The sequence below is a fragment of the Giraffa tippelskirchi genome, chromosome 1 (assembly GCF_054371585.1).
Source record: "Giraffa tippelskirchi isolate mGirTip1 chromosome 1, T2T-mGirTip1v1.2.pri, whole genome shotgun sequence".
Classification (NCBI taxonomy): domain Eukaryota; kingdom Metazoa; phylum Chordata; class Mammalia; order Artiodactyla; family Giraffidae; genus Giraffa; species Giraffa tippelskirchi.
Window position 1 is genome coordinate 147,901,776 of NC_137275.1, and position 27,413 is coordinate 147,929,188.

The window sequence follows — 27,413 nt, forward strand, 5'->3', positions numbered from 1 at the left end:
GTGGAGTCTGGCTCTATGGGAAGGTAGCGAAAAATGAAACATGACTGTGTATGGTTTTACCACGGCCAGTCTTTCCACTAGCCTGGGTTATATCCCAACTTTGGTAGATTTAATCACTTTATCTTATTATCACACAATTTCAAATAGTGTATTAAGAAGTCCAGTCCAGTCTAATCCCAGAGCTTCATTCTCCCACCCACTTTAAAGCCTCTCCCTGTTCCCAGCTCCACCCGGACTCGGGGGAACACTGTGGTCAGCTTCACTGTTTTCTCTTCCATATCCTTTTCTACCAACCGTGCAGCCCCTGGCTCCTCAGGGCTGGAGCAGAGGAAGAGGTGTGACAGAGAGTGGGAAGACCCTTCTTGCCTGGACTGTTATAATCTGGCCCCTGGTGCCACGCATTGTAGCGCATGTACAAACACTGGCTCATTTTCTTGTGATGGGCATTTGTGGGTCTTCCTGGGGTCCCCGCTGTGCCTTTACATGGCTGGGGAGATGCGATCTCTAGCTGACAGCTTATGACCCACCCCCTCAAGCTCTGCATTCTGGGGGCCACCTCCGGCTTCTTTCTCCTGGGGTTTCCTGGGCCCTGGCAGGAAGCCTGCTTGGTTGGCGGGCTCTCCAAGACAAAATCATACTTGCTGGCTTCATAGGCGCACCTGGCCCTCAAAAGATGGCCTGCGTCCTCGTCCTTCTCCTGCTTTGGGTGGAAGCACGGTTTTCCCCACTGTTGCCAGATGCGCTCCAGGCATCAATACAGTGTCTCCAGCTCCTGGGTTCATGTCAGGCTCCCTCAAGGGCTCCCTTCCTGAGAGGTTCCAGTTAGTTTTGTCACCATGACTCAGATTCCTGTAGCTCAGTAAGCATCTGTCCAGAGGGCTGAGGTCATTCTCTCCTGAGGATCCAAGGCCACAGAGCAGACTTGCAAGACAATTCTTGCTCTGAGGAAATTGTCCCCATCAGTCGCTATTGACCAATCCTCTTCTGTGCCTTATTGAAGTGTGAGGGGTGGACTCAGGGAATGGCCTTCAACGTTGCTTGTTTGACGAGCTTCTAAAAGAATTTTGGAAAACCATGTAGCCTTTCAAATATTTTTAAGCATTTTAACATGCTTTCACTATTAAGCATTTGAGATTGATGTCCAAGATGTTACATCACAAGTTTAAATAGTTATAAAGGATAAAAGGTCTGGTGTATTGAATATGATGTATACACTTTAAATATTGTTCATCAAAACCTTGAAGTTCCAGATCTGGGTTATTTAATTTATGGAAAACAGCCACCTTATAATGTAATTCGGCAAAAAGCAAATAGCTAGATCATAACTTTTTGTAAAAAAGGAAAACTTCTGATTTCATTTTTCAGTTCAAATGTATACATTAATATGTACTGGGGACATTTGCATTCTTAGCCCAAGATAGATGGGTGGTAGGCAGCCAGGTGCAGAGCTTGCAGGGACTTGTCATTTGTGTGGACCACGCCTGGCCTGGATGATCACTGGGGTCTGCAATACTGTTTGGCGCTGAGGACTTTACATCCTGAGGAGATGTAGCACAGCCTGATTCAGGATGGGCAAGGCCTTTCTTTGTTTTGTGGGAAAACTGGAAACCACCAGTGTATGCTCAGACACACCGGTTTTAGGAGAGAATACCTAAAACAGAGGGGCTGGAAACGTCTTCAAAACTGACATCTTCAAAACTGTCAGTGCTTCTGTACTCTTGTGAATGTGTCTGTATGTCCCCAGGGACATCCCACAGGAAGACTGCTGGGCTAACAGGTGCCTGTGTCTTTTGTGGTTACCCCTTAGCAAGTTCTGCATAAATGGTCTGACACCCTTCAATAGCGTGGGGGGGTTAACACCCTCTGTCTCAGACTGGAGGTCTCATCCGAGACAAGAACGACAGGTGAGTTGCATGTGAGCACCCTGCTCAGCTCAGGCAGGTCTAAGCTCAGGGTGGGTGTGGATGCCCCGTGAGGCTCTGTGACTGGTGTTTGATTCTGGCGATGAGTCAGCCCCCACAACCCCTGCTGCCCGTCCCTCCCTGCGTGGGAAGGGGTGTGCAGGGAATTCTGGACAGAGCCACCACGTCTGTGTGGTCAGGGCTTTGGAGTGGGTGGCAGTGGGAGACGCAGCTGGCCGGCAGGGGCTGGGGGATGCCCCTGGGGGAGGAAGCCTGGGCCAGGGCGGAGTGTGTCAGCCAAGTGGAATCCCTGTGGCCCCATTTTCAAAGCCATTTGCAGGGCTGAGCTGTTCCTTTGTTTGCATGCAAGGACCCCCCACTCTCGGGCGCAGCCTGGGAAAATGTGTGCAGTCAGGGCCGCGGGAGCCTCCGGAAGCAGCAGAAATGGAACCGGCAGCTGTTCTGCACCGAGCCTCCCAGGAATCAGCCTGTCTGGCCCGTCACCAACCTTGGGCTAGAGCAGGCCTCTGCCTGGGTGGTGAGCCCAGAGGACACAGAGATGTACTTGGTCCAAAATCTCCCACACCAGGCTATCACAGGGCCTGACAGCCTACCGTAAGAGACACACAGAGACACACAGAGACAGAGAGGCACAAAGAGACAAAGAGAGATGCACAGAGACAGAAACACACAGAGAGAGAGACACACACACAGAGACAGAGAGAGGCACAGACACACAGAGATCGAGAGACACATAGAGACAGACACACAGAGAAACAGAGTCACAGAGATGCACAGAGACAGAGAAAGGGTGGGCAGCCCTGGGGCTGGCATGTGTTAACTTCCCTCCCTCATTCTTCAACACTTGTGATAGATGACCCACTAACTTCTCCAAGCTTCAGTTTTCTCTCTGTAAAATGGGGGTAGAATTCAGGGCTGAGGAGTCAGACGGGATGGAGAATGTGGAAGTTTCTGGCCTACATCAGGTAGCCGGGAAAGCCTCGTTTCCAAGACAGAGTTGTCCATTCTCTCCTCCTTGACCTCTTTGGTTTGCACACTTTCCCCCGACTACTGCCTATTGTGCCTGCTGTAACCCCGTCCCCCAGGGGTCAACCTCTAGGCTGCTCTCAACCAGATTTGCTCTCTTGGGAGCTGGGGTGAAGAGTATGGAGGTGGAGGGCTCAGGGAGCTGTGACATTGGAACAGCGGAGAACTGGGCCAGGGGGCAGGGCGGGCCCTGAGATCTCTGATGCCAGGGACAAGTCCCTAGGCACCTGCAACCAGGTGCTAGTCCACACCTGGCCTAACGCAGTCACGGTCAAACTTCAGTGGAGAGCTTGGGTCAATGTAGATGCCAGCTTCAGGTGGACAGACTGTGGGGCCTGTGACAGGAAGTGGGCCAGGTCACCTGGAAGCAAAGCCCTGTCTCAGACACCTCCCGCCTTCTCCTCAGACGCATCACGACAGAGGTCTGGGAGGTGGCAGGTTAAACTCTGTGAATCTGTCTTCCAAAAACCCCACTCCACAAATGATGGCATCTTACAACGGACCGCAGGCTGAAGTGGGGCCAGGGCTCTGGGGACAAAAGGCTGTGATGGGAACGAGCGAGGGGGAAACTGTGGGCTCAGTACTGGAGGAGCAGGAGTGAGAGAAGCGGGACCTGGACGATTCCTGTGGCTGCGGAGCATCCAGGACTCACCTGAGTGTGGGCTCAGGGCATTATCCCTCCCTCCTGGAATCTGGTGAGATGACTCGTGTCTTGCGGGCAGGGGTAGGATTGCTGCTTGCTCCTACTGCCCGGCTGCCCCGGCCCAGCTCTTGGCCACACAGAGCTCCTGGTAGGGGAAAGACTAGTTGTTACCAGAAAGACTAGTTGCCACAGACTCAGCCTTGTTGACTCCCCTGCGCTTAGAGGTGGCCTGAGGACATGAGAGCTGGGTGAGGAGCAGCTGAGACTAGGCATCAGCACATTTTTCTTCTTCTCTTCCTCCAGGGTGAAATCAAACACCTCCTCCAGGAAGCCTTCCCCAATTACTCCTGCCTCTTCTGCCCCTCCCTCTGTGCCTCAGTTTGCTAATCAGGTTGTTCTGCCTTGTGTCATGGTTTTGTCTCCCTGAGGGCATCTCTGCATCCCCAGGGGCTCCAGCCTCCCTATCTGGGTGAGGACAGAGCAGTCTCTCTGGTCCTGGGGGCAAGATCATGATGTGACAGTTAAGAGCTTGGCTTTGGGGTCTGAGAAATCTAGTGTCAACTCTGATTTGGCTAAAGTGAACCCTGAGGAAATCATTTAACCTTGCTGAGCCTCAGTGTCCCCGTCTGTACATGTGGAGGTAATGATGATTCTTACCACTTATGGTGTGCTGTGAGGAATAAGAGAGATAAAGAGATGATACCAATGAAGTATCAGGACTTTACACTTATAACAATTAGAATGTACGTGGAGCTCCATATGTATGAGCTCTCACTATTAACATTATTAATTAAAACTCTACCTCCTGCTCTGAGGTTGCGTGTCTGCCATGCCAGTGCCATGCGTATCAGTCTGCCAGCACTCGGCCAGGTGCTGAGCAGGTGTTGGGGACAGCAGGGTGAAGAAGAGACCTCTCCGCTACAGGACAACTTATGTGACAAATGTTATCACAGAGATATGTCCAGAGGCTAGGAAAACCATGGGGAGGGTACTCTTCTGGGGCTGAGCTGAGGTGCAGGACAGGGGTGGCTTTCTAGGAAGGGTGACAGAAGGCAGTGACTCTGGACAGGGTGCACAGCTTGCTGGCACAAGGAGGAAGGGGAGGGGCATTCTGGGCAGAGAGGAGGAGAGGAATAGGATATCTTGACTCTTGAGAGGATGGAGGTTGCCAGTCATGTAGGGGAGGGAGGGGTGATGGGGGAGGGAAAGAAAGGTGGTTTCCCTCTCTCCCCAGCTGGGATGTAAAAATCCAGTCCCTCAAATGTTCTTTGAAAGCTCTGTGCCCAGCCTGGGAAAACGTGCACTGGGACCCCACAAAGCATCAGGCGAGGCTCCAGGAACCTCCAGCCGCTGAGAGCAGAGTCTACACAGGTGAGCATCTCCTAACTGACCAGGGTGTCCCCTCACTTGCAAGGAACCAGGTCCTAAGCATGATGGCCTTGCCCGTGGACCCCTGGACAATTAAACAGACAAAAGGCCAGGTATGGATCTTAGAAGGGTGGCGGTGACACAGCATGGGGAGGCTCAGGTCACACTTGGGAAATGAGGTTTTGTCCCTCTGGTCCATGAGGCTGAGACCAGCTCTGTAGGAAGTGGGCTATAGCCACAGACATGCCAGGTGTGGAGGAGCCGGTACCCTCACCATCCGCAAAGCATGTCTTATTATTAAAACTCATACATCACACACTGAAGAAAACACCCGGCGTGGGGGAATTGGAATCCTTCAGCATGGACTAGATCCATCACCTTCTAAATCAGGTACATCAGCCCGTGAATCAAACACATCACCTCTGGATTCGATGGGCTCCCAGTCGGATTAGATGCATCACCTATTGAATCAAAGGCAACTCTGATTGAATCAGAAGCTGCACTTCACCTAGTAAATCATCTAAATATTACCCACATTACAAGTCTGCAATGGCTGCCTAACCAATACTCTTTAACAGACGACACGTTAAAGCTGCTATAACATTTAAACAATTACCTGTGGAAATGAACTCAATATATCATGTGGGTTGGCTGATCAATGTTCTGAGTGGGAGAACTTGCCACCCAGCTGCACAGGCCTTACACTTTCCCTCTCTCCCAAACCACCTTCCTGCCTTCCTTGCGTCCCTCCTCCTCCAGGAACACGCTGAGGGGAGGCAGGCAGGAGCCGGCTCCTAATCACAGCCCCGGGGAGGTCGGCATGAAACCAAAGGCACTGGAACAGATGTGGGCCCATCCGGTGGCAGACATATTCTGCTTAACCTGCACAGTGCTTAACAAACAGTCAATGCTTCAAAAGTCAAAGCATTCACATTAAAATGCTTAATTTTTGGCTTCTGTTAACAAAGTGTGATTTGCCAATAATAGGCCTGCATGCCCACTAACAGCTGAAACGAGTAATGGTAACTAGTCCCAGGTGTGTTTATAGACACACCCAGCCACCGGTGGGGACAGATGGGGCGTCAGGGCTGAGAAGTGGGAGGAGGAGGGACAGACAACTCTGCACAGGAGAGTGCTGGGGGGGGCCCCAGGAGAAGTTAGTGACATGCCCGGGGCCAGCAGTGAGAGGAGACTCAGCCAGCAACCAGATCCTCATCCTGATAAATTGAGCTCACAGGACTTAGGTTCATCCTCAGTGCTTTCTTCTCACACAGGATCTCATTTGATCCTTACAATCAAGGATATTGGTTTTGCTTTTATTTGTACTTGTATGAGAAAACTAAAGTACAGATTGTTTAAATGACTTCTCCCCATTTTACAGGGTAAAAAACTGAGGTTCAAAGCCATTCACTTGCCTAACGAATGTCTCAGAGTTTGCAGAGTGGCCAAGTTGGGGAAAGAATCCAGACGTGTCTGGCCCCCTAGTCTGTGCCCTTCAGGACCCAGGAAACGAGGGTGAGGTTTTGTGGTTGGCCGTGTACCACAGACATGGCCAGGAGGGTGCCACATTGTCTAGAGACCAGGAGGCAGGGCACTGGGTGGCCCTTCCAGGAAGAGGCTGTATTGCTCCCCACATCACTCACTCTACCCTGAACACACCCAGTCTATATCTGGAAAAAGGGACTCATGCCTGCAAGTGCCTGGAAATGGCTCAGGTTGGGTTCTGGACAAATAGGATGACTCTGGCATCTTTCCATTTCCCTTTCTGACGAGCTCTCTGTGAGGCCATGGCTGATGCCGCTGGAGGTTGGAGTGGAGTCTGGGCCAAGTCCTCTTATTGCCAGGTAATCCCTGCCCATCCTCCCTGCTCGCCCTGCCTGATTTCTGCTATAAGCAGCCTCCCCAGCCCAGAGACTCAGCTAACAGCTTGAACTTTTCTGCCCAAAGTAGCCTCTGATGCCTGTGGTCCCAGGAGACTCCAAAAAGTTACAAGAAAAGAGATGCTTCTGTGGGCTCCCTGCTTATATTCAAGGAGGCTCACTCTTTGAGGCTATAAGCGTATGACTGGAGGGATGTTAAAAGATTGCTGCTGTGTGTGCTCAGCTGTGTCCAACTCTTTATGACCCCATGGACTGTAGCCCACTATGCTCCTCTGTCCATGGGATTCTCCAGGCAAGAATATTAGAGTGGGATGCCATTCCCTTTTCCAGGGGATCTTCCCAACCCAGGGACCAAACCCGGGTCTCCTGCACTGGTAGGTGGATTCTTTACACTGCCCTGCCTAGGAAGCCCACATTAAAAGATACCCCGGTTCTATCTGAAATGCCCCCATTTGGCATTGCCATAGGTTAGGTAGTTTCCTTAACTTTCATTAGCTGCAAGATCTTTCATTCAAATGATATCTTATGTAGAAGCCCAACTGATAAAATTAACAAGAGCAGACTATCTGATGGAAGAAGGATATATGTTGGGAGACCAGAGACTTACCTGCTGAGCTCTCCCTCATCCCAAGAGCAGGACCAAAGGCCCCTCATCTGGGCTTCCCCACGCAGTCTGAAGACCATTCATCTAGTTCTAAGCTGTTGATTTACCTAGAATGGTCTAGGGTAGAACTGTCTGGGTAGAAATTCCAGAAATATCCATGAGATATTTTAGGGAGACAAGTGGTTGGATTTAGGGAAGAGATGCTGAGGGAGAGGGAGAAACCAAGAATATTTGTCTGGTGACCTAGAAAGGCCTGGAAAGAACAGGACATGGGGTAGGCCAGTGCCCTTGAGAGAGAAGAGGTCTCGAACACAGGCAAGTCAGGGAGGTGGCTGGCTGGGGCCAGGGACCATCAGGAGCAGCTCTGTGTGGCCAGGAGAACCACCAGGCAACAGAGAGCTCCCCTCCTGCCAGCTCACCCACACACCTGTGAAAGCTGGTCAACCTCAGGCCACCTTTCTCTCCTAGCAGTGGGAACCAATGGGAGAGTCCTGGAAACACGGGCCAGCTAGAGTGGGGCCTGCACTTCATACTCACCATCTCAGCCTCTCCTAGGAGATGCTCTCTGCGCTCCCCAGATGGTGCCGGCACGCGTGTCTCCCAGAGCAGGTGGAGAGAAAGCAGAGCCAGGCCCCCAAAGTCAGCTGTGACGTGGGAGGCAAGCTGGCCGCCCAGCACAGGAACTGCCAACTCAGGTCCTGTCGCCCCCATCGACCTCTCAAAGCAAGGGGTTAAACATCTCCTTAAAAACCCTGCAGTGCCTTGGAAATCAGCTGAATGGCCTTTCTGTACATCTACTAATGTCCCCGATGCACTAGCTGGCTTTCTGACGAGATATAAACGGCGGATTTTATGGGCAGCAGCATGGGCCAGTGGGCTAAGGACAGGCCGGGGAGCCAGCAAGGACGCAGCCTTGGTGCCTCGTGACCGCTTGACTCAAGGTGTGACCTTGGGCTGGTTGCTTAACCTGTTTACACCTTAGTTTCCTTGGCTGAAAAATGGGAGTCCTGATACCACTGGGCCTCACAGGGGGGCTGTGAGCAGGAGCTAATTGATGGCTCAAGTGCACCCTGGGTGTCTCCAATGCTAGTAAACCGCTAAGTAATTACGCGGCGCCTCGGAGCGCTGGCAGCCGACACGCAGGGCACTCTTCCCAGGCCGAAGGGGCCGGGAGCGAGGCCGAGAATGCCTGGCTCAGCTAAACGCCAGCCATTCACCTGGCCGACTCCTCCCTGGTGAGCCCCTCGGCAAGGTCATTCTTCATCTCCTGGAGAGCTTTCTCCTCCGGGCTCTGACAATCTCTTCTCTCTCAGACCTGCTTTTAACCTTATTTTCTGCAAGATGTGGCTTTTGCTTTAACTGACAGCCTGGTAAACAATAAGTCTGTGGAACGGCAGGACACACTGTGAGTGCTTTCCATGTCTTCTCTCATGGACTCCCCCTCCACAGGCACAGCTTAACCCTCCTGTTCCCATTTCACAGATGCAGAAACCTAGGCTCAGGAAGTGTAAACACTCAAATTCTTTCAGCGGGTCCTCTCAATGAAGGTTCTCCATCAGTGCCTGTGAGCGTCCATCATCATTTATGGACTCAGTCTGTGTAGTCCTGGAGAGTAAGTAGGATTCAAACCCAGGATTCTCTGGCCTCAAAGCTCAGACCTTTCCATCACTCTGAGCTGTCTTCCCTGTTAGCTCTTCATTTCACGTGGAGCTATGGCATGGGAGACATCCCTTGACTGGGGTGCAGGAAACCTGTATAACTTGTCCCATTTCTACCACAAATCTACTGTGAGGCTGCGGCATATTACTTGACCTTTCTGAATCCATGCTTTTCCACTGAAGTGCCTTCTTTTTCTACCATGCTGTGACTCTACACCGTGGCTGCCCATCACAGTCATAGGTACCTTCTGTGTGTTCTAACATATAACAGATACTAGTTTACCTGCTGTGCTCAGTGCAATGGATTGAATGTGTCCCTCTGAAATCACATGTTGACATCCTAACCCCCAGTACGATGGCATCAGAAGGCAAGACTTTTGGGAAGTGATTAGGTCATGAGGATGAAGCCCTCCTGATGGAATCAGTGCCCTTCTGAAAGGGACTGCAGAGAGCCCTCTCACCCCTTCCCCCACACAAGGACATAGTAATAGGACAGCTGTCTATGAACCAGGAAGCAGGCCTTCAGCAGACACCAAATCTGTTGGTGTCCTGATCTTGGACCTCCCAGTCTCTAGGACTGTAATAAATTTCTGCTGTTTATAAGTCACCAGGCCAATGTATTCTGTTACAGCAGCTCAAAGGATTAAGACACTCAGCTTGGCTAGATGATCGTTATGGCCAGAGCCTATGCTATGTATCTAAGTCTCTGTAACAAAATGTACACCCAGAATGTCCAGGCCTCCTGCTAGAAGGTAGTGTGTGTCCCCACTGAAAGAAGCAGAGTCCAGAGGACTAGACAGACCTGTGAGCAGGGGATTCTATGCCCCAGTGAAAGTGGCCCTCCTTAGGTCCACTTTGCCTGACCTGTCAGTGGGCAAGAATTGCCAATCTGGGCCCCAAGAGGCTGTTCCTTGAGAAGTCAAGTAATTCCCACTAGCTCATCTGGGAAGTGGGCAGTGGGTGGAGAAAGAGTTGAGCCTTCCTTGAACTATGCCCTGGTGCCCGTCTTGGGCTTCCCAGGTGGCTCAGTGGTAAAGAAATCCACCTGCCAGTGCAGGAGACGTGGGTTTGATCCCTGGGTTGGGAAGATCCTCTGGAGGAGGAAATGGCAACCCACTCCAGTATTCTTGCCTAGGCAATCCCATGGACAGAGGAGCCTGGTGGGCTACGCTCCATGAGTTGAAAAGAGTTGGACACAACTTAGTGACTGAGCACACATGAACACGCACCCATCCTGTAGGAAGGTCTAGCTCTGGGATCGCATCTGTGATGTACAGGGATCCCTGAGTAAGTCAGTGATCTTCCCTCCCTGAGGCTGAACAATGACATCAAGTTTCTGAGTTGCCTCAGAAGAGCCTTGATGGATCACAAGAAATAGCGAACACCACCATCATCCATTTGAGCCAGCAGAGTGATGGTGATGCCTTTTAACTGTGTGCTCCCTGAGCTGCTGATGAAACTGTGGATCATCTCATCCGTCCAGGCATCAAACTGTCGAGACTCAGATCTGCCCTTGTTTGGGTGACCCCAGAGTAGCAGCACAGAGACCCCATGTGTCTGTTCTCCACCATTTCCGCCCCTCTAGGAATGCTATACCAGCCCAAGAGCATTTCCGTCCTTCCCAAATATTCCCCCAAACTTTCCCCCTTTTCAGCCTGAATAAAGGGTTTACAGAAATAGAACAATCCTTGGTGAGTGGCAGGACCAGTGTGGGGCCTGCAAGCCCCACCTCTCCTTCTACCCAAATTGCAAGGCTCTTCTGCATCTGAGTCCATGCTGCTCACCCCTGAGCCAGAGCTCCCAGGAGAAGCGCCGTCGGAATGTGAGCCTCCTTTAAATCCTGCCTTCCTGGACATTTTCTACTAAATGGGACCAACCATCACTTCCTATTAGCACAACCTGGCCTTTCTGATGGTGACAGGCAGCCACAGGCTGCTCTTTGGCTCACTTAGAATTGTAAAGACTGCACTCAAGGCTACACCCGCCTCATAGAGGGCTCCTGGGAGCAGCGGGAGTAGGGCCGAGGGGGAAATGCTGAAAGCTCAGAATCTTCCACTAAATGCCAGCCTTCCCTACCCTACTCCACCCTAACCTCATTCATGGGCACTGGGCACTCTCCAGGGACAAGGACGAGGAGGCCAGGGCCTGTAAGATAAGTGGCCGTCACCTTCGGTGTCTGTGCCAGGAACTGTTCTCAGTCTCACTTAATCCTGCCGTCAAGTCTCAGATACATTTCAACGTGGGGCTCAGACAAATTAAGCGACCTGCTCAAGGTCACGGACAAGGCAGAACTGGGATTTCACAAGTCAGACTCTTTCCACTTACACAAGCCACCTTGGAGATGCTGTCTCCACTGTACCTGCTGGGGAGGACTCTGCGGAGTGACTCAGGTCAGAGTCCCAGCTTGGCCTGGTCAGGAAGATGGTTTCCTGCCTGAAGGACCACGGCAAGTGAACAACCAATGTCAGCTCTCTGGAGGTCACACTGACCCTCCCTTCAGGGCTTACCCAGTCACTCAACGGTTAAACGCAAACATGCAGGATTTATTCCTCAACTTCCACGATGTGTGGGGTCAACCAGCGTGGAAATTCGAGGCTCAGGAAGCTCATGTGATACCCACCGCGCACCCCCCACCCCTCCCCTGGCAAGAAGCATGTGGTATGGATGGCAGGGCTGAAGCTTTACAAAAACGAAACACAACTGCACAAAAATCCCAAAGTGGAGCTGCTGTGACCCTTACATAAGAGTGAGCACACAAGAGGTGGACCCGCAGCTTGGGCTCCTCACCAGACTCCACTCCTGCATCACGAACGTCTCCCAGGGTGGCCGGTGGCTGGGCCCCTTCAGCAGAAGCGCACCATGGCCGTGGAACATTCCCAGCTTGGCCAGCGTCCCGTCACTTCCCAGAATGACCCTTTGCTCCTTCTTCTTCTTCTTTTTTTTTTTTTTGGTCAAAGTTTCTGCCAAAAGAACACAGATGGAGAGAGAAAAATCAGGGCTGGGTTTAGATAGGGAGAAAAAATTCACTGAATGTCAATTTGTTCATCCTGTAAAAAAAACTTAAAATATTATTGAATGATTTTAGAGGTTTTGTGGGAACACACACACACACACAGACACACACGGAGCATGGCTGTTTGCATCTGTGAGCTGCTATGTCAGGGAGCGCCGCTGAGGCGCCTGGCTCACTGTCAGGCTTTTCTTCTATTCTAGTCCTGGGCAGTCTCCTTGGACCTCTTCCTTTCTGTGTTCTTTTTTTTTCTCCCACAAATACTGCCTCTCTCTTTTTCTTCTGTGTCCCCATGTCATCCTCTTTCAGTCCAACAAAAAATAAGTCTGCAGAAAGTCTCCAATCTACTCAGATTGCAGGGGACATGAGGAGAGAAATCTATATGTCCCCTTCGTGGAGGCCATGATCCCAGGACAAATGGGCATGACTGTGTGGGGCCTCTTGCCTCGGGAGCCGGTGAGAAGCCGTGAGTGGGAGGCATCGCAAAAGACATCCTGTGTGTGTATGCAAAGTCTCTTCAGACATCTCCAACTCTTTGTGACCACATGGACTATAGCTCGCCAGGCTCCTCTGCCCATGGGATTCTCCAGGCAGGAATACTGGAGTGGGTTGCCATTCCCTTCTCCAGGGGATTTTCCCGACCCAGGGATCAAACTCATGTCTCCTGTGTAGGCAGGCAGGTTCTTTACCTCTAGAGCCACCTGGGAAGCCCCATGAAGACATCCTGGGAATAAAGCACCCCATGTAGAGGGCTGCTAACCCCACTATCCCAAAAGGACTTCTCTGAGTACAACTCTCCTCAGGTGCTCCTGGCTCTCTGGAACCACCGCCAAAGGCTGCGAACTTGCTTGGTGGGTCAGTTCAGTCGTTCAGTCATTCAGTGATGTCCGAATCTTTGCAACCCCATGGACTGTAGCACGGTAGGCTTCCCTGTTCATCACCAACTCTCAGAACTTACTCAAACTCATATGCATCAAGTCAGTGATGCCATCCAATCATCTCAACATCTGTTGTCCCCTTCTCCTCCCCTGCCTCCAATCTCTCCCAGCATCAGGTGTTCTTCATATCAGGAGGCCAAAGGATTGGAGCTTCAGCTTCAGCATCAGTCCTTCCAATGAATATTCAGGACTGATTTCCTTTAGGATTGACTGGTTTGATCTCCTTGCAGTCCAAGGGACTCTCAAGAGTCTTCTCCAGCACCACAGTTCAAAGGCATCAATTCTTTGGTGCTTAGCTTTCCTTATGGTCCCTCTCAAATCCATACATGACTACTGAAAAAACCATAGCTTTCACTAAACGGACCTTTGTCAGTAAAGTAATGTCTCTGCTCTTTAAAATGCTGTCTAGGTTTGTCATAGCTTTTCTTCCAAGGAGCAAGCATCTTTTAATTTCATGGCTGCAGTCACTGCCCACTGTGACTTTGGAGCCCAAGAAAACAGTCTGTTTCCATTGTTTCCCCATCTATTTGCCATGAAGTGGTGGGACTGGATGCCATGATTCTAGTTTTTTGAATGTTGAGTTTTAAGCCAGCATTTTCACTCTCCTCTTTCACCTTCATCAAGAAGCTCTTTAGTTCCTCTTCACTTTCTGCCATAAGGGTGGTGTCATCTGCATATCTGAGGTTACTGATATTTTTCCCTGCAATCTTGATTCCAGCTTGTGCTTCATACAGTAGAGCATTTCTCATGATGTACTCTGCATATAAGTTAAATAAGCAGGGTGACAATATACAGCCTTGACGTACTCTTTTCGCAGTTTGGAACTAGTCCATTGTTCCTTGTCCGGTTTTAACTGTTCCTTCTTGACCTACATGCAGATTTCTCAGGAGGCAGGTCAGGCGGTCTGGTATTCCCATCTCTCTAAGAATTTTCCAGTTTGTTGTGATCCACACAGTCTAAGTCTTTAGCGTAGTCAATGAAGCAGATGTAAATGTTTTTCTGGAAGTCTCTTGCTTTCTCTATGATCCAACGGATGTTAGCAATTTGATCTCTGGTTCCTCTGCCTTTTCTAAGTCTAGTTTGAACATTTGGAAGTTCTCGGTTCACACACTGTTGAAGCCTAGCTTGGAGAATTTTGAGCATTACTTTGCTAGTGTGTGAGATAAGTGCTGTTGTGCAGTAGTCTGAACATTCTTTGGCATTGTCTTTCTTTGGGATTGGAATGAAAACTGACCTTTTCCAGTACTGTGCCCACTGCTGAGTTTTCCAAATTTGCTGGCATACTGAGTGCAGCACTTTAATAGCATCATCTTTTAGGGTTTGAAATAGTTCAGCTGAAGTTCCATTACCTCCACTAGCTTTGTTTGTAGTGATGTTTCCTAAGGCTCACTTGACTTAGGATGTCTGGCTCTAGGTAAGTGATCACACCATCGTGGTTATCTGGGTCATTAAGATCTTTTTCATATAGTTCTTCTGTGTATTCCTGCCACCTATTCTTAGTATTTTCTGCTTCAGTTAGGTCCATACTCTTTCTGTCCTTTATTTTGCCCATCTTTGCATGAAATGTTCCCTTGGTATCTCTAATTTTCTTGAAGAGATCTCTAGTCTTTCCCATTCTATTGTTTTCCTCTATTTCTCTGCATTGATCACTGAGGAAGGCTTTCTTATTTCTCCTTGCTATTCTTTGGAACTCCACATTCAGATGGATGTATCTTTCCTTTTCTCTTTTGCCTTTTGCTCCTCTTCTTTTCTCAACTATTTGTAAGGCCTCCTCAGATAACCATTTTGCCTTTTTGCATTTCTTCTTCTTGGGGATGGTTTTGATCACTGCCCCCGTACAATGTCATGAACTTCTGTCTGTAGTTATTCAGGCACCCTATCTATCAGATCTAATCCCTTGAGTCTATTTGTTATTTCTACTGTATAATCATAAAGGATTTGATTTAGGTCATATCTGAATGGTTTAGTGGTTTTCCCTTCTTTCTCCAATTTAAGTCTGAATTTTGCAGTAAGGAGTTCATGATCTGAGCCACAGTCAGCTACCAGTCTTGTTTTTGCTGACTGTATAGAGTTTCTTCATCTTCCGCTGCAAAGAATATAATCAATGTGATTTCAGTATTGACTGTCTGGTGATGTCCATGTGTAGAATCGTCTCGTGTGTTGTTGGAAGAGGGTGTTTGCTATGACCAGTGTGTCCTCTTGGCAAAACTCTGTTAGCCTTTGCCTTGCTTCATTTTGTACCCCAAGGCCAAACTTGCCTGTTATTCCAGGTATGTCTTAACTTTCTACTTTTGCATTCTCGTCCCTGATGATGAAAAAGACATCTTTTTTTGGTGTTAGTTCTAAAAGTTCTTGTAGGTCTTCATAGAACTGTCCAGCTTTAGCTTCTTTAGCATTACTGGTTGGGGCACAGACTTGGATTACTGATATTGAATGGTTTGCCTTGGAAATGAACCAAGATCATTCTGTCGTTATTGAGATTGCACCCAAGTACTGCATTTGGACTCTTTTGTTGACTGTGAGGGCTACTCCATTTCTTCTAAGGGATTCTTGCCCACAATAGTAGATATAATGGTCAGCTGAATTAAATTCTCCCCTTTTGGTCCATTTTAGCTCACTGATTCCTAAAAGGTTTGATCACTTCCAATTTACTTGATTCATGGACCTAAAATTCCAGGTTCCTATGCAATATTGTTCTGTACAGCATGGACTTTACTTCCATCACCAGTCACATCCACAGCTGGGCATTGTTTTTGCTTTGGCTCAGCTTGGTGGGTAGAAGTCTTTAATATGGGTTCCTTCTTTACATTCTATATAGCACCTTCTCCCCACACTCACCCCCCTGCAAAGAGATGCAGAGAGAATGGCATGGATCCGGCTGTACTTAACTATGTTTTTATTGGCAACAGGTGTACTGACCCAGGAGAGCTTTGTCTAGTGTGGCAGCCACTGCCTGAGGTGCTGCACTGGGGTCTGCCTGATAAACAATGCTCTGGAGGCAAGGAAAGGGCAAGGAGGAAGGCAAATGCAAGATGCTAAGAGGAACTAACAGAGGAGCAAGCCTCTGCCCTTTCCTGTCCTAAGTGACTGGTGCCTGGAATTTGCAAGTCCTAACGGCAGAAATTGAAGAGGAACTAAAGAGTCTCTTGATGAAGGTGAAAAAAGAGAGTGAAAAAGCTGCTTTAAAACTCAGCATTGAAAAAATCAAGATCAGGGCATCTGGTCCCATCACTTCAAGGCAAATAGGCGGGGAAAAAGTGGAAACAGTGTCAGATTTCATTTTCTTGGTCTCCAAAATCATGGTGGATGGTGACTGCAGCTGCAAAATTAAGACACTTGCTCCTTGGAAGAAAAGCTATGACAAACCTAGACAGTATATTAAAAAGCAGAGACATCACTTTGCTGACAAAGGTCTGTATATTCAAAGGTATGATTTTTCCAGTAGCCAAGTATGGACGTGAGAGTTGGACCATAAAGAAGGCTGAGCACTGAAGAATTGATGCTTTTGAATTGTGGTGCTGGAGAAGACTCTTGAGAGACCCTTGGACTGCAAGGAGATCAAACCAGTCAATCCTAAAGGAAATCAACCCTGAATATTCATTGGAAGGACTGATGTTGAAGTTGAAGCTCCAATCCTTTGGCCACCTGACGCAAAAAACTGACTCATTTGAAAAGACTCTGATGCTGGGAAAGATTGAGGGCAAGAGAAGAAGGGGCAACAGAGGATAAGATGATTGGATGGCATCACTGACTCAATGGACATGAGTTTGAGCAAACTAAGGGAGATAGTAAAGGACAGGGAAGGCTGGCGTGGGACAGTTCATGGGGGTCACGAGTCGGACATGACTGAGAAACAACAACAAAATGTGGCATGGCCTGATCTTCAGCCTCTGGGTTATGGCAACTCGTGGAAAGACAAGAGAAACTGCTCAAACTGAGATCTGTCATAACTCGAACAAAGCATTACTCAGATGATCTCATTAGGTCCTCAAGAATGATGTGGAAAAAAATCACTCAACTCCCCAAGCATCAAACCTTCCTCCTAAGAAACGAGGGTGAATGTCATTGCCAAGGTCACAAGTGTGTAAGCACTGATAGAACCAGGACCAGAACACAGTCTTCTAGCTCCCAGTGCTTCCTCCCATGGATTTCCAGAAGGGTGGGAAGTACAGTAGTTCCCTCCACCCCTTATCTGTGATCTTGCTTTCCACAGTCTCAGTTACCTGCAGTCAACTGTGGCCCAAAAATATTAAATGGAAAATTCTAAAAATAAACAATTTATAACTTTTAAAATGCATGCTGTCCTGCAGAGCATGACAACATCTCTTGCTCTCCCACTCTGTCCTGCCTGGGGAAGTGAATCTCCCTTTGTCTAGAGCATCCTACCCATTGGTCACTTAGTAGCCTCCTCGGTTATCATACCAACTGTCATAGTATCACAGGGCCTGTGTTGAAATAAACCTTATTTTACTTACTAATGATCCCAAAGCACAAGAAGAGTGATGCTGGCAATTCAGGTATGCCAAAGAGAGGCCAAAAGTGCTCCCTTTAATTAAAAGAGTGAATGTTTTCAACTCAAAGAGGAAAGAAGGAAAATTGTATGCGGAGGTTGCTAAGGTCTATGGTAAGAACAAATCTTTTTTAAAAAAATTATTTATATTTAATTGAAGGATAATTGCTTTACAGTATCGTGTTGGTTTCTGTCAAACATCAACATGAATCAGCCAACATGAATACATACGTCCCCTCCCTCTTGAACCTCCCTCGTACCTCCCTCCCGATCCCCCCTACTAGAGAACAAGTCTTCTATCTATGAAAATTGTGAAGAAGAAAAAAATCAGTGCTAATTTTTCTGTTGTGTCTCAAACTGTTATATCCACAGTGTGTGCTAAGTGCTTAGTTAAGATGAGAAAGGCAATACATTTGTATAATACTTTGAGAGAGAGACATTCACCTAACTTTTATCACAGTATATTGTCCTAACTGTTCTATTTTATTATTAATTGTTATTGTTAATCTCATACTGTGCCTCATTTATAAATTAAACTTTCTCATAGGTATGCATGTATAGGAAAAAAAACAGTACATATGGGGTTGAGTACAGTTTTGGCAAACACTGGTGGTCTTGGAATGTATCTCCCTAGGGTGAGAGGGGACTATTATGATCTCAAAGGTCCAGACAAAGTTTGATGACAAATAGCATCTGACCCAAGCTACACAGAGCTTCTCTCAACGGCTTCTATTTAACCAACCTGCTAGATAACACGGAGAAGGCAATGGCACCCCAATCCAGTACTCTTGCCTGGAAAATCCCATGGACGGAGGAGCCTGGTAGGCTACAGTCCATGGGGTCGCGAAGAGTCAGACACGACTGAGCGACTTCACTTTCACTTTTCACTTTCATGCATTGGAGAAGGAAATGGCAACCCATTCCAGCGTTCTTGCCTGGAGAATCCCAGGGACGGGGGAGCCTGGTGGGCTGCCATCTATAGGGTCGCACAGAGTCAGACACGACTGAAGCGACTTAGCAGCAGCAGCAGCAGGTAGATAACAGCTGCTCTTCAACCCCCTCCTAAATTAACTGATGCTCATGTCACAGGGAACAAGCCTGGCTGGCAGCCATTCTGTAGCCTCCAGTGCCTTTACTATGCCCTGTCCCTGAACATACCCTTCTCCAGCCTGCGCTGCTGCTCCCCGCAGGTGAATGTACCCTTGGATTATAAGCATCAGTGGATTTTTTATCCTGAACCTGTCCTATTCTTGCTTCACCTGTCTTTGTGAAAGTCTTATTGCAAATAAGTAGTTAAATGAATCCTTCTGCAAACAGATGATACCATGAGAGTGTAAAGAAATAGAGTCTTTATTCATATACAAACTGAGTTGGATACTTTGAGATGAGCAAATGATGCTGGGCTGCAGAAGTATTGCTGGTGAGTTAGGTGTGGGTAAGCTACCATTAAAGATTGGGGGAAATGCACACATTTATAATGATTCTTCACTCAGAGGATTTGGCAAGTGTAAGTTCTCAAAACACTTTAAAGAAACAGGAAATGGTAGATGATACATTACTGGGTGTGGCTGACTCAGGAAAGGCGGCTGGACACGCCCATCCACGGACCCACACTCAAAGGAAAGGCGCTGGACTTACATCAAACAGTGAATGGATGTACGTTTATATGTTTTAAGTTAAAATGTTGAAGGTGTGTAGTATAATTTTCTCTGATTTCCCTTTTCAACCAACTTTTTCCATTAACTGACCAACACCAGTCCATATTGTGTCAGATAAAAGGGATCCTGATCTAATAGCTAACAGTTATTGAGCAATTATTTGGTGCCAGACATCAACTAAGTGCCTTTTATGTAGCATCTCTTTTAATCCTTGAAATCTACCCCTGAGTGAGATACTGACGTGATCCTGTAGTGGCACTTGGGCCAGTTTTTACAGGTCCTGGACTCTCCTGCCTCCCACCTGCCTTCCTTTCTTTTGCCTGCCAGTAGCCCATTACCGAATCGCGCCTTATAAACAAGAGCCACGCTTCCTCACAGCCTCCTGGTGGAGGGCCTGGAGTTCCCTGACTCCTCTGGAACACCACTCTGACCTCCCCTGATGGCTCTATGGGGGTGGGGGGATAGGGGGTAAGTGCAGGGGAGTTTGGTTGCTTCAAAATAGTTCAGTTAAGTTCTGGGCTTCCTGCAGAGGTATGAAGCTGCTGCTGCTAAGTCGCTTCAGTCGTGTCCGACTCTGCGACCCCATAGACGGCAGCTCACCAGGCTCCGCCGTCCCTAGGATTCTCCAGGCAAGAATACTGGAGTGGGTTGCCATCTCCTTCTCCAGTGCATGGAAGGGAAAAGTGAAAGTGAAGTCGCTCAGTCGTGTCCGACTCTTAGCGACCCCATGGACTGTAGCCTACCAGGCTCCTCCGTCCATGGGATTTTCCAGGCAAGAGTACTGGAGTGGGTTGCCATTGAAGCAGAGGTAAACAGGCATGGGCGGAGTGGGAGTGGTAAAGACAGAAAACCAGTGGGAAGTGTTTAGGAAGACTAAGCTGGGCACAGACCCTATGTCATGGTGTGGCTGGGGTGGGGACTGTGAGAGTAGGACTTTGAGGAGCAAGACCCTGAAAAAGCCCACATGAAGCATTCTGGGGGATTGGGGGAGAGACGGGAAAGAGCAGGAGGGTGGGAAGTATTTCTGGCAGCAGGAAGGCCAGAAGGCAGAGCTTCCTAATCTAACCAGCATCTGTAAAAGGGCATTGACAGCAGCAAGAATCACCACAGGAAGGAACAAAGAAGAGCGCCCCCTTTAGGTCAGTGGCATCGCGGCATTTATGTCTTTGCAACAGAAATATACTTGGTGGACTGTTGGGTGTTGAGGCAGAAATCTGATGTCCATGAAGGTCAGTGAGATAAAGATTAGCAGGATGACACAGAAACGAAAATTTAAGGAGCCACACACTTCGGGAGAAAATATTTGCTATACATGCCCTTGGCCAAGGACTTGCACCCAGGATACATAAAGAACTTCTGCTACAGCACCAGAAAATAAAGACAAATGTGCAATCCAATTAAAAATAGGCAAAAGATTAGAAAAGACACCTATCCAAAAAAAAAAAGATGTATGAGAAGCCAAAAAATTCAAGTTCATCAGCCATCAGGAAAAGGCAAACTCAAACCACATAAAATACCACTACACAGGCACTAAGGTAGCTGAGATGAAAAGACTGACCATGCCACCTCTCAGGGAACAGTGAGCACCAACGACGAGGCAGTGAAAACACTCTATCTGGCCAGGACAATGAGGGGGTGCACTGTCTGCAGAGGACTTAAAAACAGTAACAAAACCACCAAAAGTCAGTCCAATTTTTATTATCACCATGCAACACAATGTCAGTGATAACATTCTCCTCCCTGGCTAGGGCACCCCCCCCCCCAGCAGCCCCCTCCCCTCTCCCTTGATACCTCACTCTTGGCCAAGATGGGGAAACATTCCAAGAGTGGGAGTGTCATAGGGTATGACCATCTTGGAGACCTGCTTGGTAGTTTCTTTTAAAATTAAAAAATTGCACTTCTACATATTTACCAAGGAGGAACAAAAACACATGGAGTAAATGTTCACAAGCAGCTTTCTTTATAATAAACCCAAAATGGAAACAATCCAAACGTTCATCAATAGCCTGAACGACTCAACAACGTGATACATCCATACACGGCAATGCTACCCAGAAACAGAAAACAAAGGACCAATACATGCAACAAAATAATGACCTTACAAATATTACGCTGAGGAAAAGAATCCAGACACAAAAGAATATACACTGTTTGATCCCATTTATTTGAAGACCAAGAACAGGAAATCTAAGCTATAGTGACAGAAAGCAGAACAATGGTTGCCTGAGACCAGGGCCAAGGGTGAGTATTGACTAGGAATAGATACGAGGGAACTTTCTGGTGTGTGGCTAGTGCTCATTACAACCTCAGAGATATTGCGGATTCTGTTCCAACCACGGAAATGAAATGAATATAGAAATGAACTGAGCCACGTGAAGTGCACAGAAAAGTTATATTTACACTATACTACAGCCTATCAAGTATGTATTATGTTTTAAAAAAACAATGTACGATCTTAATTTTAAAATTACTTATTGCTAAAAGACACTGTCATCTGAGCCTTTAATAAGTCAGAGTAGTAACATCAAAGATCACTGATCAAAGATCACCCTAACAAATACAACAGTAATGAAAACATTTGACATATTGTGAGGATTACCAAAATATGACAGAAACACAAAGTGAGCAAATGCTGTTTGAAAATGGCACCAATAGACCTAGGATTTGTAGTATTGTCACAAATCTTCAATTTGTAAAAAAATGTAGTATCGTTAAAGCAATAAGGCAATGCATAATAAAACAGGGTATGCCTGCAATTGGGGCTTCCCAGGTGGCTCAGTGGTTAAGAATCTGCCTGCCAATGCAGGAGACACAGTTTCAATCTCTGGGTCAGGCAGATCTCCTGGAGGAAGAAATGGTAACCCATTCAGGTATTCTTGCCTAGAAAATTTCCATGGACAGAGGAGCCTGGAGGGCTACAGTGCATGGGGTTAAGAGAATCAGACACAACTGAGTGACTGAGCATGCACTCATGACTCTAATTGATTGTTGTGGTGGCTCCATGAGGGAACACATTTGTCCAAACTCATCAAAACTGTGTACCAAAAATGTATGTATTTTGTTATGTGTAAATTGTGCTTTAATAAGGTTGTGATATTGATTAATTTGAGAATACATCCCAAGGTGTTCATGGCTGTTCCTGAGTAGGACTCCATCAACATTCCAGAGACATTCCTGTAGACCACACTTGGAATTTTCAATCTGGATATATATTGACATTAACCATTATGGAATGCTGTGTATAGTTTAATCTGTATACATTTTTTATTTCTTCCCTCTCAAGTGTTTTTATGTTGCTCTCAAGTTCTTATATTTTAAATTCCTTTGTGCTCAGTCGCTAAGTCATGTCCGACTCTTTGTGACTGCATGAACTGTAGCCCACCAGGCTTCTCTATCCATGGGATTTTCCAGGCAAAAATACTGGAGTGGGTTGCCATTTCCTTCTCCAGGAAAATTCTTTTAGATGTAGGGAAAATTGCCATTTGGATTATGATGATGATGATGATGATGATGATAACAGCTAACATTTACTGAATATTTACTAGGGCCAGATACTCTGCATTATTTTATGTAATCTTCACATAACCCTGATTCTCTGAGGTATTATCCTCATTTTTCAGATCAGGACGCTGGTTCATAGAGGTGAAGGCTCTTGCCAAGGGCACACAGCAAGTCAGACCAGGACTGGCATTCACATCTGTCTGGTTCAGACTTTGAGCTCTTATCCCTGCAGTCCAGCGCCTCTGACACTGGACCCTTCGTGGCCTAGTAAACCAGATCACACAGTTCTCCAAAGGGGGCACGAGACATGGCTGCAGCTGCAAAGTACTCAAGTTCCCTGTGCTAGCAACATCTTCAGGGCATCTCCCTTCCCCAATGAGCCTTCTTAAACTCCCTCTATCCTGTAGTTGCCGTTGTGCCTGGCAGACAGGCGCTTCATTTATGGCCAGCAACCAATGGCAGAGTTGAACTGCCTTGTCCTCATGGGCCTCAGGGATGGGAGTGGGGGGAGTTTCCTTCCTGACCTTCCACTCCTGCCCTGAGCTTTACTTCCCTCCTCCTCCCTCCCCTGGGATGCTGCGAAGTTTATTCTTTTGAACTGTGACCATGACCGTATATATCTCTGGGTGTATTATAATAAGAACCTGCGTTCTTTCCACCACAGGGCTGGCTAAGAAAGTTATGTGAGACTCCAGGGAATCCTGGAGGAATTTGCTCAAGTCTGCTGGGGTTTGCATCCTGACACTCAAGCACATAAGTGTGGCCAGGCCTGTTTGACAATCAAACCCAGGCACGAAACAAAGGAGGTGGCGAGATGGGGGCCAGTGCAGACCCCAAAGTGGATCAGCCTCTTGTTTGAGGAGGCCTGTCTAGGAGCCTGGGAGGAGATGGGACAGGATGGGAGGGAGGGCATCCGCAGGAGAAGAGAGAAGAAGATAATGGAATCCAATAGAGCTCCCGAAGACGTGTCATCTTGCTGCTGCCGAAACCCTTTGAATACGTTAAATCCTTAATCAGAGTAGCCTAAGACCGCAATGACTACATGGAGACACGTTAGTCCAGATAAATCCTTGCAGGTTTCAAAGATCTGAAGGGCCCCGGCACTTCCTTGTGCAGCGGCTGCCCTCTGCCCTCTCCTCCATGATGTCATTATTGAAGTTTCGCTCTCACCATGCCTTGTGTAAGTTGACATTGACAGTTGTAGCACTCTCACACCGACTCTGGAGGATTATTAGCTTTGAAGCTATTTGGCCTTGAGCGGTGAATTCTTTTTTGAGCTCACACTGGCTTACAATATCTGAGAGGGCTTGCTCCACTCTGGCCCCAGCTTGAATTAGGAGAGGAGGCGGCTTTCCAACTTGGAACTGATACCAGCAGGAACAGAACGGGGAACATTATCCATTTCTGATGGGCAGCAAAGTTAGTGTTCTCTAATCCCCGCGAGGCCTTCACACTGACTTTCCATTTTAACATCAGAGTTGGAGCCGCAGCCCGGGCTCGCCTCTGCCTGTAACGGCCGCGCAGCCTCACAGCTGGACGCAGAGAGGGACTTGAGGAATACATGCTCTTCTGGCCTCTAATCTGTTTGTTATTAGGCTGTTGGAAACCCCTCAGTGGGGCTGGAAGCTGATGTCAGAAGAGTATAATTCAAGTGTATGTTAAAGAAAAATAGAATGGGGAAAAATAGCTTTTTTGTGCCGTAATTTGCATGTGGTGAATGCGAGTGTCTGGGGGGATTAATTAGCTGAACAATGCTGGGCAAGGGACTGCCAGTGAAACTGGCAAAAAAGTAGCGACCTGGAGAGCACCTGACCTGCTCTTAATATCCTCTCAGGATTTAAGCAAATATTTTGCAAAGTTTATTCCAAGGAAAGAGGGAAACCCTCTACCCCATCCCTAGCCTCCACCTGTGGCTTTTTCAAAATGAGAAAAAGTGTGTCCATCACTCTGCACCAATACTATGCCATTGTTCACAAAGAAGCTTGGGCGTTGTCTCAGTTTTGCTGGACCGTCTGCTGGAGTAAAAATGAGGGATCTGTTCTAGAGTTCTGGAGACCTATGAATAGAGAACGCCCAAGTTTTCAGGTTGCAGATGTAGGGAGAAGAAAAGTTTTCTTGAGATTTTCACTTATTTATCTACATGCTGTTATTTGTCCCACTGTTATCACTTATTTATCTGTCTGTGTGAAGGTCAATCTTCCCCAATACTATTTACGTCCATAATTCATGGGCTGTATCTCTCCTGATACAACTGGTTTTTGGGATGTATCAGCCTAGGAGCTTAAAGAAACCCAAATGATACACCTTCAGATGAGAGCTGGCCCTGTTTTGGTTGGCTGGAAAAAAACTCAGCACTGCTGCCAAACATAAAGGTGGTAAAAGTAAACATACCCAGAAGAAGATGCTAACAGAAGTGAAAGCATAACGTTCATGAGAACAGGGGGGCTTGAAAGAATAGCCAGAGGGAATGGGGCAAGTGACAGAAACACCAGACAAACCTAAACTCATTCCTCTTTGTGGTGGTTCAGCTGAAGAAATTCCTTGCATTTTATTTCTCTGATGCTCAGGAAAGTAAACTGTATTTCCTTAACTGTAACAGATGTTCCCACGACTCAACCTTTCTGAAATCTAGAGGCTTACAGCATACAGCGTACTTGTCCATCAGATACATCAGTGTCCCCTAAAACGTGATATAAAACCAATGACCTGTCTTCCAGCCAGGGTGCTTGCAACAGTGAAATACAATAGGGAGGAAGGAACTGAATCTTTCAAATACGCCAAAGAGACCTATCATTTGTTCCACAGCATACCTCATGGAGAGAAGTTCTGCACATGGCTAGAAGCATGTGCACTGATGATCCGGGTACATGCTGGGGTGAGAGACCACGAGCTGGCTCTGTTCACTGATATCCAGACAAAGAATGGATGGTGCCCATATTGACGTTCTCATTATTAACTCACTTGACCAACTGATTGGGCTCACCTCCTCAACGCTTACTTATTTTGGCAAAATGATAAATTGCACTTACATTTTTTTCTGCTCCAAGGTAAACTGGTGAGCTTTCAAAAAAAAACACAAACCTCTTTTGGGTCTGTTAATAATTTCCAAAGCGAAGAGCAGCCAATGCTTGTATAAATAAACCATTCTTGATGACAATTTAAGAACTGGAGTAACAATATGTGTGCATGTGTGTGCTTATGTGTATGCAAACACACACAAGTGGAATCCATTTCCCTAATTAATCCTATTGAGAAGTACTATAGTAGCTGATTCTATGTTTTACTGTGTACATTTGTACATATGCATATAATATTTTGCAGACAATAGTAAAAAAAAAATTAGCCAATGTCCTGATGCTTCCTAACAAAGCATAAAAATTCCAAAGAGTGATTTAGTAATTTATAACTGTAATTCCAAGGCTAGGATGGGCTGTGTTTGGAAGTAGTGAGTTTCTGGTCACTGGAAGTATTTGAAGTTGAAGTGCTGAAGGACCACTTGATGGGAATGTTTTGGTTGGAATCTTGTTATAAAATGCGGGGAGTTGGATATGGTGAATTTTTCTTTCCCTTCCAATTGAAGAACCTATGATACTATGACATAAAATATGCAGTGTCATCTTAAATGAGGGCACACTGAAGGCAGGGTTACATTGTATTTTAGCACAGTCCACAGGACATACAATTAATGTGCATGGAAACATGAGTACATTGGATTGAATGATTTCTGATACCCTTTATAGCACAAAGATGGGAGTTTGTGAATTAACTATATTAGAATTCTCTAGAGAAACAGGACCAATAAGATACATATCTATAAGTCTATAGCTAGATATGGATATCCTAGTGTCTGTCTATATATAAGTGTGCAAGGAGGTGTATCATGAGGAATTGGCTAACATGTTTATGGAGGCTGACAAGTCCCATGATCTCTCACCTGCAAGCTGAAGACCCAGGAAAGCAGGTGGTATTTCTCAGTCTGGGTCATGGAAGTGTAAATCCCAAGGGCAGGAGAAGATCATGTCTCAGCTGATGCAGGCAGACAGAAGAAAAGGAAGGGCCAATTTCTCCTTCCTCCACTTTGTGTCCTACACAGATCCTCAATGAATTGCATGATGACCACCCACTTTGGGGAGGACAACCTACTTTACAGAGTCCACCAATTTCAATTCTAAGCTCATCCAGCAACACTCTCACAGACACAACCAGAAGCAAGGTAAATCTGGGCACCTTTGTCACAGGCAACACATAAATTAACCATCACATGAATGTACATCAGTCTAAGACAACAATGTACGTGGAACCCGTGACTTCCTTCCTCAAGAATATATTTCACTGAACGGTTTCCCTCCCTGCTCCTGGCTTGCAGTCTGTGCTCTTTGAATCTGAAATTTAGTAGCACTCAAGTGATGGGGTGGTTACATTTACTGCTATTTCACCGTTGACTTGCTCGACCTTCAGCATTGAGTTGTCCTTGAATAGAACTGTGCACTACCTTGGTCACTGATTGTTGTACACTCCTGAGGAAAGATGTCCCACATTTCAGCAACACCAGTCTACCCTGAGCACTGGCTCCTTGTCATGACTCACCTCGTACACTTTCATAGGCGGGTGATCCCTTCCACACTCCTTCATGGGGCTCTGCTCACCTGTCTGACAGACATCACTGGAAGAGTATACATCCCTGTTTTAACAAAA

The 27,413-nt window shown here is 47.2% G+C and overlaps 1 protein-coding gene across 4 annotated transcripts in view; it reads right to left on the minus strand.

Annotated features, from left to right (window-relative positions):
- Positions 1–27,413, minus strand: part of LOC145510005 (uncharacterized) — a 287,812-nt gene that overhangs the window by 30,989 nt on the left and 229,410 nt on the right. For 2 of the 4 annotated variants that reach the window (XR_014056608.1, XM_081499944.1), the window contains 2 exons: positions 27,306–27,399; positions 11,814–12,061 (listed from right to left, as the gene is read on the minus strand). The gene's annotated coding sequence lies outside the window, so the exon portion shown is untranslated. Of the gene's footprint in view, positions 1–3,600; positions 3,737–11,813; positions 12,062–27,305; positions 27,400–27,413 lie in introns of those variants that run through there. The other 2 variants (XR_014056613.1, XM_081499935.1) reach the window with 2 other exon arrangements.